Consider the following 15,501-nt stretch of genomic DNA (forward strand, 5'->3'; position numbering starts at 1 on the left):
CGTGCGTGTACACACACACAAAACACACATAGGTCCATAAAATAAAAATGTTTAAATTAAAATTATATTATAAGCACTAATAAAAATAACTAGTATTCAAATGAAAAAATAAAATACTCAGTCCAAAAGAAAAGAAAAATAAACAAAAGGAAATTTTGTTGTTCCTTCTAAAAAGAAAGAAAAAAGAAAACAAATGCAACCCATACCAATAATTAAATTAACTGTAGATGACTTAAAGGAGCCAGCATGGGAGGTGTGGACGCCAGACTCAAGTGTCTGTTACCTATAAGGAGAGTCCAAATGAATATCATCTACGACTATATTATGTATGCATTTATCCTATAAAAACAGGCTAAAAGTTGTTAGGATAGAGGAAGATAAACTATAAACACTAATCAGAAAGAAACTGTGATGACTTTATCAATATAGAAAAAGTAGATTCAGAATTTTAAAAATTACCGGGAATAAAAAAGACATTTTATAATGATTATAGTACTTTAAGAATGTGTTCTCAGTTTGCTTCACTTTTTTTTTTAAGAAGTAGCATTCTCTCCTTGAGTATGGCTTGAACCTTGGAGCTGACAGAGAAGGGCTGAGCTGTGGCGGGGGCTGGAGGGATGGTCCAGTGGCCAGGAGCACCTGTAGCTCTTGCAGAGGGGTTCGGTCCAGCACCCATGCTTGGTGGCTAGCAAGCACCCATAACTCCAGCTCTAGGGAGATCCAAGAGCACTGAGCCTCTGGCTACCTTGGGCACCAGCACACACTTGTGTACACATACACATAATTAAAAACAGTAAAAACAAATCTTTCTTTAAAGGGTACTGTAACTTCCAGTTTGGTTGTTCCCCATTGAGCCATTTATATTGGTGAAAGTTTGGTGCTCTTTGGTTTTGTAATAATGAATTTTTCCATTTCTCAGGTCATTCTTATTTATGTGCCTCACCCTCCCCACCCCTGCCACCTCCACCTTGTTACATTAGTCTTAAAGGTCTCCTAAACCTCAAGAAGACTTGAATTTTTTTTTCTCAGCACTAATCTTGCCCTTCTGTGTGTGCGCACACATGTATGGTAGGGGGCTGTGACCTTAATTTTCTTATCAAGGCTTGTTTGACAGTTGGCATCTTTCAATTGTTTTGTGAAACCTGTCAAATTTCCAGTGAGATGCCTTTGCATATTGTGGGCCATAAATAATGAAATTAATTCTAGCACTTAGATTTAATGTAGAACTAAGAAGTTCGTGTTGTTGGAGTCCACAGAGAGCAACCATTGATCCTGCAGATAAAAGAGGAAGAAAATCTTTCCAGTGTAGTTTGGTAATTGTGCAGAGACTCACAGGTTTACTCTTACTGGGTCACATTGCCTAAGAGGAGGGTGGAGAAGCTCAGCTCCTGCTGGTGCTGGAATGCGGTGAGGAACGTTGCAGGAATTGTCCCTTACGTGACAAAGCTGTCCCTTACCTCGAGGCAGCTTGTGTCCTCTTTTCCTTCTATTGGTTTGCTGTGTTAGTGCCTAGCCTTCTCCGGGAGCTCACAGGCACTTTCTCTGTTTATCTGGATGGTACATTGCCTGTGCACTAGGAGAATAATGGGAACACAGCTGACTAAACCGTACTGGGGTCTTACAACTTCCTCTGTGTTGTGGCAGGAAATTCCAGAGCAGGAGCCCTGAACAGTCCCTGGCAGAAGTCTCCATTGCCAGGGGCTCTGACGGGCCACCATCTCAGCACACTTGTTACACTTCTGGCACTTCGCACGTGGCACAGAGGCTCCGTGGGAATCTATGTGCTTTTAGAGGTGATTCTTTCCAAGGCCTGAGGAAGGTGCAGGCAGTCATTTGGAATAAAGACCAAGGACTTCAGGAAGAAAATTCTGCCAGTTGACTTTGGAAGGTAGATTTTTACCTCTGAAGAGGGGAGGGATCTCTGTACACACACCTGCCACCCCCACGCCGACTTCTTTCTATCACATCCTGTCTAAGCACCAAGAGCAAAGATAGCTTTTCAACCCTGCCAATATTGTGAAAGCCCGCTGAGTTGGATGAGTCATCTGGATGGATTGTACAGTATGAATTCTTTCTCAATGAAACTGTTAAAAGATGCTTCTCTACTTATTCTCATTTGAGCTTTAAAGAAATCAATCTGGAGGATCTCTCTCTCTCTCTCTCTCTCTCTCTCTCTCTCTCACACACACACACACACACACACAGAGAGAGAGAGAGAGAGAGAGAGAGAGAGAGAGAGAGCACACAAATTATTCCGTATGTGTAAGAGTGTTTGGAGGTAGGAACTGCAGAGACTGAAGATCAAACCTTTAATTTGCTGGTGTTTAAATGTCCCCCCAGTCTTAGCAATGTGGCTGTTGTTACTTACCCTTCTCATGGGTTTTGTAGCACTTTGTAAATCTCACCGAATCCCATTCAGTTATAATCAAAATGCTGTTTTATTTTGATTGAAAAAAATATGAAATCTTTATAGTTGTATAATATAGGCTATTACTTTGAAATGCAATCCTTGGTCCAAAAGACAAAATAAAATTATTTGAGCAGCTTTCAAAGACCAGCAGCTAGTGTACAAATTGTCACTATAAACAAGGGCATTTTCTTTTTAAGGTCATGTATACAGAGTATCTTGTCATATCCACATCCCCCTTCCCCCTCACTCCCTTTAGACACCCCCCAACATGTCCTCTCTTTTGGGGGTGGGAGGCAGTCCACTGTGTCCAGTTAATGTTGCCTGCTGGGTATTGTCTGCATCTTGTGCATGTCTTGTGCAGGTGACCATGTCGTGTTCAGAAGACAGCATTTTGCAGTATTTCCTCCATCCTGCAGCCCTTCTGTTCTTCTGCTTCTTTCAGGATGTTGCTGCACCTTGCAGGGGGTTGATAGAGATGTTCCATCTAGAGCTGGGCATTCAGCAGCCATTTATTCTCAACACTTGGACTAGTTGTGAGTCTCTGCATTACCTGCTGCTCAGTGCAGAGGAAGCTCTGCTGGTCAGGGCTGAGGTGTAAGCATTTAGACATTGTGTCTATTTAGTAAAACAATAATAGGTTCCCTCGTAAGGCCTGTGACCTCTGGAACCGTGACTATTTATTTTTTTTAATATTTGTTAGTTATTTTTTGCTATGTAACAAGTGAACTTAAAACAATAAACATTTATTATCTTGCTTTCTGTGAATCAAGAATTCATCTCAGGGCTGGGAAAATGGCTTAGTGGTCAAGGGTACTTGCTATTCTTCGAAAGGACCTGAGTTTGGTTCCCAGAACCCACATGATGGCTCCAGGGGATCCACCACCCTCTTCTGGTCTCAGCAGGCACATACGTGGCATACACAGACGGGCACATACATGTAAATAAAATGATAAGAATAAATGTTGAAGGAAGAATTTAAGTATGACCTTCTTGGACACTGTTTCATAGGTGTTTTAGTGTCAGCAGAGGACACTGTCTTATTTGAAGGCCAGAATGAAGAAGATTGGCTTCCCAGCTCACTCACCTGGCCAGGAGCAGGAGGATCCAGTTCTCACAGACTGTTGGAATAAGGCCCCAGTTCCTTAAGGGCAGTTGGCTGGTGCTCCTTAACATGAACGGGATCCAGAGTGACTCGGTGTGCAGCTGGCTTCCATCAGGGCAAGCTAGAGAGCAGGAGAAGGCAGGCGAGATGAAAGCCATAGTCATGTCTTCAAAGCATCTGTTAAAATTTAAAAAATTATACCCAAGGGGAAGAGAATTTCACAAGAAAGTAGATACCAAAGGCAGGAGAAATGGGGTTCATCTTGGAGCCTTGTTTCTCTCAGAAAGTCCTGTATAATACATGTTTCAATTTAGATTTAATTTGTATTACTGACTTTGAGGTATCTTTTGAAAATTCTAGTGATACTCAGAAATGGAGTAGGTAAAATATCAGGTAACAAGACGCTAGTGCTGTTGCCTCACTTCCTGTCTCACAGCCTTTGTCTAGGGTGACTCAGACTCTTTAAACTCCTGGAGCTGGGTGTGCTAGTTCTGTAGGCCAGGCTGAGGCAGGAGGCTTGCTTGATTTTTGGAGTTTTAAGTCAGTCAGGGAAGGAATTAAACGAGATCCCATCGCAAACAAGTTGCAATTAGGAGAAATTGAGTAGGTGGATGGGACAGGGGCCAGAGGAAGCTGCTGTTCCATGCTCTGCAGCAAAACATTGCCACAACCACACCCAGCCACAAAAGAGGTTAGGAAATGTCATCTGAGCAGATGGACTCGAACCCATTTCACTGTGGGAAGGGAAGGTTAGGCGTCTCCAGTAGCACAGAAGTGGGGACCACACAGCTGCTCGTGCTGAGGTTCACCCACAGCTGAGCAATCGAGTCCCAGCTCAGAGCTCCTTACTTGTTTTGCTTTGGTTTTGATTTTAAAATTTCTTTTCACATATATGAATGTTTTGCTTGCATGTATGTATACCTGGACACCATATGTGTATCTGATGCCTGCAGAGGTCGGAAGTGGGTGTTGAGTTCACTGGGACTGGAATTTGAGATGATCATTAGCTGCCGTGTGGGTGCTGGGAATCGAACGTGGGTCCCTTGGAAGAGCAGCCAGTGCTCTTAACCATTGAGTCATGTCTCCAGCCAGAGCTTACTACTCTTAACTAACACTGATGGTTACTAACTAGGTTATGGAGCTTCACAAACCTGTACAGATGGAGAGGGAGCCTAGGGAAGGGCAGGCACCCCAGCAGCTGTGAAAACTGAGAGCAGAATGTCCAGTAGCCAGTGTGGACATCCAGAAGACTGAGATGGAGGCCAGCTGGTGGCGCAGTGGGGTGTGGCGTGCAGTGGGGTGTGGCGCGCAGGGGTGGGTGTGGCGCGCAGGGGTGAGTGTGGCGCAGGGGCAGGAGTCCCGTGAACTGGTCACGCCTGGAGGCCTGTACCACACCTTAAACCACTGACGATGATTAACAATGCTGCAGAACTCTCTCCACTGCGGTTGAAAGAAAAAGGGTTTTGGCACTCTAAACTTCACCAATTAGCTGAGAAATTCCTTTGTGTAGGACATTCTATAAAAATGCTGTCAAGTAAAGGAACGGTCCCTCTCCTTGCTATATCCTTCACCTTGATTTATTGCTTCCATACCGTTCCAGTAGGAAGATGTTTCCCAAAGCCCATTTCTGGAGTCTAGGGTCACACATTTCTCAGAGCAGTTGGTACTAGTGAGAACTTCATTTTAAAGAAATGTTTTCTATCCGTTCCTTTCAAACATTGCAGATTGTAAGCACAGAGCAGTTACCCCATCTGCACTCATCCTCTTCCGGGGACTAGAGACTGTTTGGTTAGTGTTGTTGAAGGTAGAATTATCCAAGTGTTCTGTTGTTCTCACATTTGAAGTTCACCTGCATCCTCATCAGTTTTACAGATGTTAGCCTGAATATTCTTTCCCATTTATCCCAGTGGCAAGCCCTTACCCTTTTCAGATTCAGACTGTCACAAAGTAAATCCTATCAGACATGTAAAACACCATCAATAACAGGAAAAAAATGCTACAAAAAATTAGTCCATCCAAGTTTAAAAGTTTACTATATGAAAGTCTTTATTAAGGAATTAGTAGAGGCTACAGATGGGAAAATAACTTGAAAACATTTATCTCACTGTGGACTAGTGTTTAGGATATGTAAAGAATTGTCAACCAGATAGTGCACACCTTTGCACAGGCAGAAGCAGGTGGATCTCTGTGAGTTCAAGGCCAGCCTAGTCTACAGGGTTACAGGACAGCCACAGCTACACAGAGAGACCCTGTCTTGTAAGAAACAAAACCAACCAAACAAATGAACAAAAAAGAATTGTCAAAATTCAGCACTTGGGGTGTGGGATGTAGTTCATTGGTAGAACTCTTAGCATGAGTTTTTGTGTTCCCACATGAAACATAAAAGCAAAACAAAACTAAACTGTTTTAAAAAACTAATTAAAATATGATAAAAGTCATGAAGAGAGACACTTCATTAAAGATACTGTGCATAACCCCAATAGGAAAATACAAATGAAGATGAGGGTGTGTGGTGTGTGTGTGTGTGTGTGTGTGTGTGTGTGTGTGTGTGATATAATAGACTGATATATATATATATGTCAGTCAGAGTTTTCATGGTTGTGACATGGCCCGAGGAAAGAACTGGCGGCAGCTGTAAAGGATTCAGCCTGGCCCCCTCCTCTGCTGTGTATGAGCTGGGGTGAATCGACCATTGTGGAGAAAGTTTTATCCCTTGTGTTGGTCCGAAAGCTGAGAGAAAGAAGAGCCGGGAGCAGCATATGCCACTCAAGGGAAGACCCATGACTGCTTCCTCCAACGAGGTCCCATCTCCAGAAGCTTTTCATTTCCCCGTATTGCCATCAAATGATGACCACTACTTAGGTAAGAGCCCTCACGACACAGCCACCTCTTGTTAATTGGATCCACCACTTAGAGACCACTCCTTTGGCACATGAACTTTTACTGTAGGCTATGAAAATGGCTAAGATAAAAAACTGTGAAAGTGCTGACTGCTGGCATGGATGCAGAGAAACTGTCACAGACATCGGCCGCTAGGGCACATAGACTGTGTAAGGCGCTCAGGAAAACACCTTGGCAGAGCATCCTTGTGTGTGTGTGTGTGTGTGTGTGTGTGTGTGTGTGTGTGTGTGTGTGTGTGTGTTTGCTTGTTTTTCCAGGCAAGGTTTCCCTGTATAGCTTTGGAGCCTGTCCTGAAACTCACTTTGTAGACCCGGCTGGCCTTGAACTCACAGAGTTTAACTCTGCCTGACCTGCAGATTATTCTTTTAAACAAACTAAATATGCCACAGTCACACAACCCAGTGGTTGCACACTGGGGCATTTACTCCAGAGAAACAAAAGCTTAAATACGCTACAGAAACCCACACACAGACTCTGCAGTGACTTGCTAATATACCCAGACTAAGAACATTCCAGAATCTCCTCAGTGAATAAATAATCAAAGCTTGATTCATTTAGTACTAGTCAGTGATGGAAAGGAACCAGCTAATGACTCAGGCCACCACTGGATGAGCCGTGCTGAATGAAACAAGCCAATTCAGAGAAGTTGCATACTGTATTATTTCACGTATATAACATTTTTAAAATTTATTTTGACTTTGTGTTTATTGGTGTTTGGCCATGGGTGTCAGTTCCCTGGGAACTGGAGTCACAGACAGTTGCCAGCCCCACACGGGCGCTGGGAATTGAGCCCGGGTCCTCTGGCGAGCAGTCAGTGCTCTTAACTGCTGAGCCATCTCTCCAGCCTGTATAACATATTTTAAATCGCAGAAATGGAAGACAGATCAGATTCCAGGATTTATGAAAGTGTGAAAAAGGTCAGTGGTTATGATTGTAAAATGGCCGCCCAAGAGATTTATGTAACAGTAGCAAAGATATATATCTTATGTAAGTGTCAAAATTCTATGCTATAGATGTACAAGTTGTTAATTACCATTGGAGGAATTGGTGAAGGATACTTCAGGTCTCTTAGATTGTTTCTTACAAGTGCACCTAGAAATACAATCTCAAGATGAAATACAACTTAAAAATTATAAGCTCTTTAGAACTTCACTAGACTATGAACTCTGAGGATGGGGTGGGGTGGGAGGGGAGTCCAGGAATCTGCATTTTCCAGTAGCTAATCAAGTGTCTGAGTAGAAGATACCTGGAGAAGTTGACATGCTGCTTCGGGAGCAGAAGCAGGGGTCTTGATAGACCCATTCTACAAGCCATGGCTGGCAGTATGCCGGAACAGTGCCCGTCCAGTCTGTGCCTGTTAGCTGGGCGGCAGTGTTTTTTAATCCCAGAGCTTGGGAGGCAGAGGCAGGGGGATCTCTGAGTTTGAGGCCAACCTGGTCTACAGAGTGAATTCCAGGACAGCCAAGGCTACACGGAAAAACCCTCTCTTGAAAAACCAAAACAAAAGAGTCTGAGGGAGGGGCTGGAGAGATGACACTTATTCCTGTCGAGGACCCCAATTCAGTCCTCAGCACCACCAGGTAGTTCACAACTCTCGGTTCCCCCAGTTCTCGGAGATCTGACGCCCTCTTCTGGCCTCTGCAGGTAAAACATGCATACACCTAAATAAGTGAATAAATATTTTAGGGAAATTTTTGTTTTGTGTATAAAATCTCAGTAAGAAACAGTATAAAATGACAAGAACATATCCACCTTACACTGAGTCAAAACAACATAAAATGTAAAACAATCTGAGGGAAATATTCCTGTCTCCATGAAGTCTATAGTTTTAGTTTGTTTTCAAGATGGGTTTTCTCTGTGTAACAGTCCTGGCTGTCCTGGAACTCACTCACTCACTCTTTCTTTCTTTCTTTCTTTCTTTCTTTCTTTCTTTCTTTCTTTCTTTCTTTCTTTCTCTCTCTCTCTCTCTTTCTCTCTTTCTCTCTTTCTCTCTTTCTCTCTTTCCTTCTTTCCTTCTTTTTTTCTATTTTCACCCTTTATTTGGAATACAGGGCAACATTCGCTTTAGATTTTTAACTGATAAACATGGTGATAAAAGCACTGAAAATAAGTGCAGCCTGAATTTGGAGAGTAAGTGGCTTTCCAGTTTGGGGGCAGGAGAGAAACAGGTGTAAGACCATCTCCAAAGGAGAAGAGAACACATACTCAGTGAGCCACCAAAGGGTTTGGCTTCCGCTCACTAAGGGCACATAGTACAGGCCAGAGTCTCCAACTGTTCAAAGTAATTGTAGTACAAGAGAGAAAGCTACCCCAGACGGACTTATTAGTCTGTCTGGATGATTATGGAATGTCCCCCATCCTGAGGTGGCCAAGGCCTTCAGAGTGATTGTTGGAGCAGGGAGCCTTTCATGTGCTCCCAGTTGTGATACAGCGCATAGAGACTGGTGAGTGTCAGTCCTGCCAGGCCTCCGCGTGCCATTCCTCGAAGACCACCTACAACATTTCAGTCATGGTTCTGGCTGCTATTGTGTTGAGGTCATCTTCTGCACCCGGTGTTTTCTCAATGATAACACCAAATGCACTATAGAGCAAAGCCAGAGAACCTAGAGTGTTAGCCCAAAGTGCCCCTTGTCTAGTCACCATATTCAAAATCTGTCCATTTCTTGGTTTGGACCAGGCCATGCTCTGGGTTCCCTTCAATCCTAGCCGAAGACCATTCATTGCCCCCAATGCAGCCCCTGTCATGCAACATCCTCCGAAGATGGTAAAGAAAGCTAGCTCAAGTCTGTCTCGGGTTTTGTTAGCGCCAGTTGGCAAAATGAATTCATCAGTATCCTGAACAAGATAGTGTGAATCCACATTTAAATACGGAGACAGGGGGTTCATACCAGTTAGCAGAACGCAGGCCAAATCATTCAAGTAACCTGCACCTCCTGCTCCGAAGAAGCCGGCCAACCCGCCGGTGGTTTTGTTGCCACTTCCCCCACCACCCTCCATGATGTCGCAGAAAACTGCGGTGGGTTTCCCACCACCACCACCTCAGGCCGGGGTTGTGTGCTCAGCCGTGGTCCCCACAGCAACAGCCCTGGAACTCTTTCTGTAGACCAGGCTGGTCTTGAACTCACAGAGATCTGCCTGCGTTTGCCTTCTGAGTGTTGGGATTAAAGGTGTTTACTGTCACTGCCGAGCCATGCCATTAAATTGCTATGAGATGATGGATATTTTGAGGGAAAAATTAAAGCATAATTTAGGGGTTAAAGATAGAGAAATTACTAAGTAGCAAGTTTAAGTAGTGTTTGAAGACAGAGCGGAAGCATTTATGCCAAGTCTTGAAGGAAATAGGAGAGATAGCCATTGTGATTTAACCTCAATTAAGAGAATATCAATGGTTATCATATTTAAGTTTGAGATACTAAAGGAATGTCCTCCAAGGGACATTGCCACCTATTCTAAATGTATAATGCATTTGCAGTTGTACAAGGGACAGTTCTAGCATTTTGGGCATAATAATGACCTGGTTAACTATATATAATGTTTTTGCAATTGAACATGAGATAATTACGTCATGTTTAGGCGTTATATGACCTGGTTGTTGTTTTAATTTGGAAATTAATCATGACATAAGGAAATATGATTGTGCCAAGTTGACAAGGGGTGGACTTGTGATGGCTATTCTTGGTTGTCAGCTTGACTCCATCTGGAATGAACTACAGTACAGAAATGAAGGACACACTTGTGAGGGTGTAAGAGGTTGTTTTTGCTTGGTTTGAAGTGGGTGAATCCACTTCTAGTCTGAACCTTTGAGGTAGGAAGACACACACCTTTGATCTGGATCTTGAGGAGGACAGACACACCCTTAATCTGGACCACACATTTTGCTGGAAGCCAATATAAGGTCACAGAAGAAGGAAGCTGTGCTCTTTGCCTGCTCACCCTGCCTTACTAACACATCCGTTCCTTCACTGGCACTGAAGCCTACTTCTTTGGGTTTCCAGCATATACTGAAGGCCAACAGAGACACACAGCCTTATGGACTGAGCAACTACTGGGTTCTTGGACTTCCCATTCATAGCCAGCCATTGTTGGATTAGCTGGACTAAGGCTAATTATAGGTCATTCCAATAAGTCTCCTTTATTTAAAATATATATATATATACATATATATATATATACACATATATTCATATATCATTCTGTAAATTCTGTTACTCTAGAGAACCATAATATACCTATGACTAGTATAGATCTGGAGGAAGGAAGCTCTCATATAAACTTTCAAGAGCTAGCAAGGAAAGAAGGTGTTGGTAGAATACGGTTGAGCAAGGAGAGCAATTTGTGATGGGGTTCTAGGGACATTAAGAGTGGAGAAGGTGCTGGACGGTGGTAGTGCACGCCTTTAATCCCAGCACTTAGGAGGCAGAGGAAGGCAGATCTCTGAGTTTGAGGCCAGCCTGGTTCCAGGACAGGCTCCAAAGCTACAGAGAAACTGTCTCAGAGAGGGAAAAAAGAGTGGAGAAGGTATACTTACTGATTGAAATGGGAGGTCACTGTTGGATTTGAAGTATAAGAATGCCATGACCCAACCTACATTTTTAAAAGGCAATTCTGGGAGACTGGAGAGATGGCTCAATGCCTAAGAGCGCTGGCTGTTCCAGCAGAGGATTTGGGCTCCCAGAACAACGTGGTGCTTCCCAACTATCCCAGACTCCAGTTCCAAGGGATCCAATATTCTCTTTGACCTAAGGGCAGCAGGCATGCATGGTGCACATACCATCATGAAGGCAAAACACTTCAACACACGAAATCTAAAATGTAAAAAAAAAAAAAAAAGAATGAGTCTGGTTATGTTGAGATGAGGCAGTTGAGGACCATGGTAAGGAGGTGGAGAGAGAACAACCCAGGCTGGAGAAGGCTTTGCAGTTGAGATTGCATACTGATCTCACAGAGAACCCGAGTTTGGTTTCCAGCACCACAACTGTGTGGCTCCATTCCCCAGAGGATCTGAACCCTCTTCTGGCATCTGTATTCACATATACACTCCCACACATACACAAAAATAAAATATGATGAAACTTAGGGGACAAGGGAAAGTATAACCTTCAGAAGTTTTGTCAGTGCTCCTGAGGCGACATGGGGGTGACACCTGATTCAGAGAGGTCTGGAGGTACCAGAGTCGTGGTTGTTCAGGTGGTTTTGTGTGTTGTGGTTGTGGGCTGGAGTCTGGGCCTTGTACATGCTAAATAAGCCCTCTACCCCTCATCTGCCTCCCAGGCCTGGGTTGGATGGATAGGTAGATGGGTGGATGGATGGATGGATGGATAAATGGATGGATGGATGGATGTGTGTGTGTGTGTGTGTGTGTGTGTGTGTGTGTGTGTGTGTGTGTATGGATGGGTGGATGGATGGGTGTGTGTGTGTGTGTGTGTGTGTGTGTGTGTATGGATGGATGGGTGGATGGATGGGTGTGTGTGTGTGTGTGTGTGTGTGTGTGTGTGTATGGATGGATGGGTGGATGGATGGGTGTGTGTGTGTGTGTGTATGGATGGATGGATGGGTGGATGGATAAATGGATGGATGGATGTGTGTGTGGATGGATGGGTGGATGGGTGGGTGGGTGGGTGGATAAATGGATGGATGGATGTGTGTGTGTGGATGGATGGGTGGATGGGTGGGTGGGTGGGTGGGTGAGAGATTGAGAACAGGCTATCCTGTCAGACTGGGTGAGGACAATGATGACAACCCCAAGGCTTTCAGAGCTGGGGACTTGTGTAAGTGTTGCCATTAGCAGGGAAGGAATAAGCAGCAATAATGCAGCTCTGAGGGGAAGTGGGGGCAGAATGTCAAATTCTAGATGTCCACATTTCCAACTGGAAATTCAAGTCTGGAGATACACATTTGAGAGTTGCACTTAAGATGATGCAACTAGATAAATGAAGTTTAGCGAAGAGACCCAAGAACTGAGCCCCTGGGACAGTTTCAGAGGCTGGAGAAAGGGGAAGGCCTGCTGGGAGAGACAGGGAAGTGTGGGCATGTGTAGGGAAGCCTGGAGACTGGGGGTCTCCAGAACACAGAGGGCACCTTGCTCAGTGCTCTAAAATGCTCCACCACAAGGACAAAATGGAGTTCAAAGGATTTGGTTTTGGTTCCTGAGAAAGTGAAACATAGCATTAAAATAAATCCAATAGTTCCATTCCATTTCTAGGCTTATTTCTCCCAGAATGGAAGAAGAGTTCACACCGATGTGTGCATGAGAGTATTTGCAGCAGCATCGTTCTCACTAACCAGAAGGTGGAAACCCCAAATCTTCATCCAGAATCGAGTACAATATAAGATGGGATGGGGGCAGGGGGATTTCTAGACCTGATGTTGTATACTCATAATTCTAACGTTTAGGGGACTGAGGCAGGAGGACTGCCAGGAGTTTGAGTCCAGCCTGGGTTACAAAAATGAGACCCTGTTTCAAAATACAAACAGAAAAAAAATATAATAGCACAACATTTATGATTCTGAAAAACATACCAAGTGAGAGAAACCAGACATAAAAGGACAAATATTATGTGTTGGCATGTGAGGTGCCTAAAATAAGCCCATAGAGATAGAGTTAAGTAAAACAGGCTACTGGAAGCTGGGGCAAGATGGGAGAGAGAATAATTGTTCAGTCTGTATAGAATTGCTGTTGAGTTCATAAAAAAAAAGTTCTAGGAATAGACAATGTAACATTCATTGTATACTAATGTACAAGAAATTTCTGCTACTGAATTATATACTGACAAAAAGTTTGAAATAGTACATGCAATTTCCATAGTTTTTTTTGGAAGTGTAGGTTTGGACTGAGGGTATAGAACAGGAGAGCACTTGAATAACATGCTCCAAGGACCTGGGTTCAATCCCCAGTGCATATTTAGAAAGCATAAGGAAGCTGCCAGGGATGGTGGTGCATGCCTTTAATCCCAGCACTCGGGAGGCAGAAGTAAATAAGAAAAAAAAAAACACAAAAAAACATCATTTCTGTTCCAGGTCGGTTTTAGGCATCATCTGTGACTTGAATCCCCTTGTAGATTCTTTAATACATGTTTTTTGCACTCCTTTATAGTTTATATTGTAGTCGTCACAATTAAAGAGAATAATGTCCCTGTGTACAGGCCATTATCATTGGAAGACCAGGAGAGAGCCAGTTATTACAAAGTGAGCCAACTAAAGTGTTAGAAGGCCTCGAACTTGAGGTATTCTTGTCTCTGCTTCCTCAGGGTTATATTACAGTGTTGTTATGCTCACAAGAGCATATCGTTTAAATACTATATTTTAAAATAATGTGTGTGTACACTAAGGAAAACTATTCTCTCAAATACTGTTTTTTGAAAATAATGTCTCGAGTGCACTTCAGTAATTTTCTTGCTAAAGCAGCATTTCTCCCAGAGCCACGGAGCCGATAGGGAGAACGCCTTGAGGGCTGGGAGGCTTTGTGGCGCAGCGTATTTAACAACCGTGACAACTCAAGAATTGTAAGCAGCCTCGCCTCCTTGTCTGGGATCCGTCGGCAGCATTGTGTCTACTGGCAAACCCTTCAACATTCTGCTTCAGCCAAAGCCGTGCGGATGATGGTCTTGGAAATGTTTACAGAATGTTTTCAGGTCTTGGTAGTATCTGTATTTAAAACAGCTTTCCTTTCAAAAGCCACCATTCTTAAAAAAAAAAAAGTAGCAAATTTGAAATAAAATAACATGAGTCTAAAATTGCTTCTCAGCCTTGATGAAACAAAGGCTGGGGTGTCGCCGTGGCCCGGGAGCGAGCTCCCACTGCTTTGTAGGATTTCAGAGGTGAATTTCGATGGCTGGAAGATAGATGGATGCCAGATGCAGTTTGACATAGATTCAGGCAGCTGCTCCGAGGCTAGGTTTCATTAGCTGGTAAGTGCGCCAGCAGATGCAGCAGTGTGGGGCCCCACATGCCAAAAGGACAGCGAGAGCAGCGGAGCAATACAATATTCACTAAGTGATTTTAATCTCGGAGATTGAGTGTCGCCCAATCAGTTTCCAGGTTATAGAAAACAATGCATTTGAAGCCATTCGAGGGCCCAGGTCTTTGTCCACTTGGGAAGAAATTTTTTTTTCCCTGTCTTTTGTTTGTTTGTTTGTTTTAAAACAACAGTCACAAAAAAGTTCATTATATCCATACATGATTAAAAATCATGTCAAGCCGGGCAGTGGTGGCACACACCTTTGATCCCTGCACTTCGGAGGCAGAGGCAGACGGATCTCTGTGATTCTGAAGCCAGCCTGGTCTACAGAGTGAGTTACACAGAGAAACCCTTTCTTGAAAAAAAAAAATCCTGTCAAATTCCCTGGTGCACACCCCTTTCCTAAAAGTGATCGCAGCAAGGCAGATATTCCTCAATAAAGGGACCAGTGAGTATGTTTAAGTGGAAGTCTTAGATGAAGTCCCCTGCTATCCCTGTCCAATCCATTCTCTAAAACCAACAACAATAACAAAACACAACAAAACAGAAATCTACACAGAGAAAGCTTATGTGTTTTTGAGACCATGTGATCTGCATAGGTAGTGTTGAAAACTACATACCGGGCCACATATAGTGAACTTAAAAACGTTTTTGCTGTAGCTGCTTGTGGGTTATCAGTCATTGTGGCAGCAAGCTGGACTGCAGTGCCCTGTTTTGCTATCTGCAAAAGGGAGCCTTTATTTAGTGTGTCTTTAAAACTTGTTAAACTCCCTTGAAAAGGAGGGCTGTGACCTAATGTATAGGAGGTGCAACCATTTCACATAGGGTGACTGTATTCATTAAAAGTGATACAAAATTGCCTATTGGTTTGACATGTACATGTTTGAGAACCGAGCCTGTAGCAGCTCCTGCTCTTCTTCCAGTCTTAGGAATGCCTCGCGTATCATGGGTCTGAGGCGTTACGGAGAGCTCTTCTTCATATCTCTGTACTCAGCTCATGACATCAGGGGGAGTTGTTCTTGGAGAAGAATAATTTCTATTCTCCAGGTTTCTTATTAGTATTTTACTTAGTAATCTATTTTTTAGTCTACAAAATGGTTGAAGTTTTGGGAATAAACTGAGATAGAAAGC

General features: G+C 43.5%; 1 protein-coding gene and 1 pseudogene across 1 annotated transcript in view; one reads left to right on the forward strand and one right to left on the reverse strand.

The window, feature by feature from the left end:
* Positions 1–15,501, forward strand: part of Sertad2 (SERTA domain containing 2) — a 118,068-nt gene that overhangs the window by 55,831 nt on the left and 46,736 nt on the right. The gene's annotated exons all lie outside the window — the stretch shown is intronic.
* Positions 8,763–9,410, reverse strand: LOC125401273 (mitochondrial import inner membrane translocase subunit Tim23 pseudogene; annotated as a pseudogene).

This window comes from Myodes glareolus, chromosome 8 (assembly GCF_982192425.1).
Source record: "Myodes glareolus chromosome 8, mMyoGla1.1, whole genome shotgun sequence".
Taxonomy (NCBI): Eukaryota; Metazoa; Chordata; class Mammalia; order Rodentia; family Cricetidae; genus Myodes; species Myodes glareolus.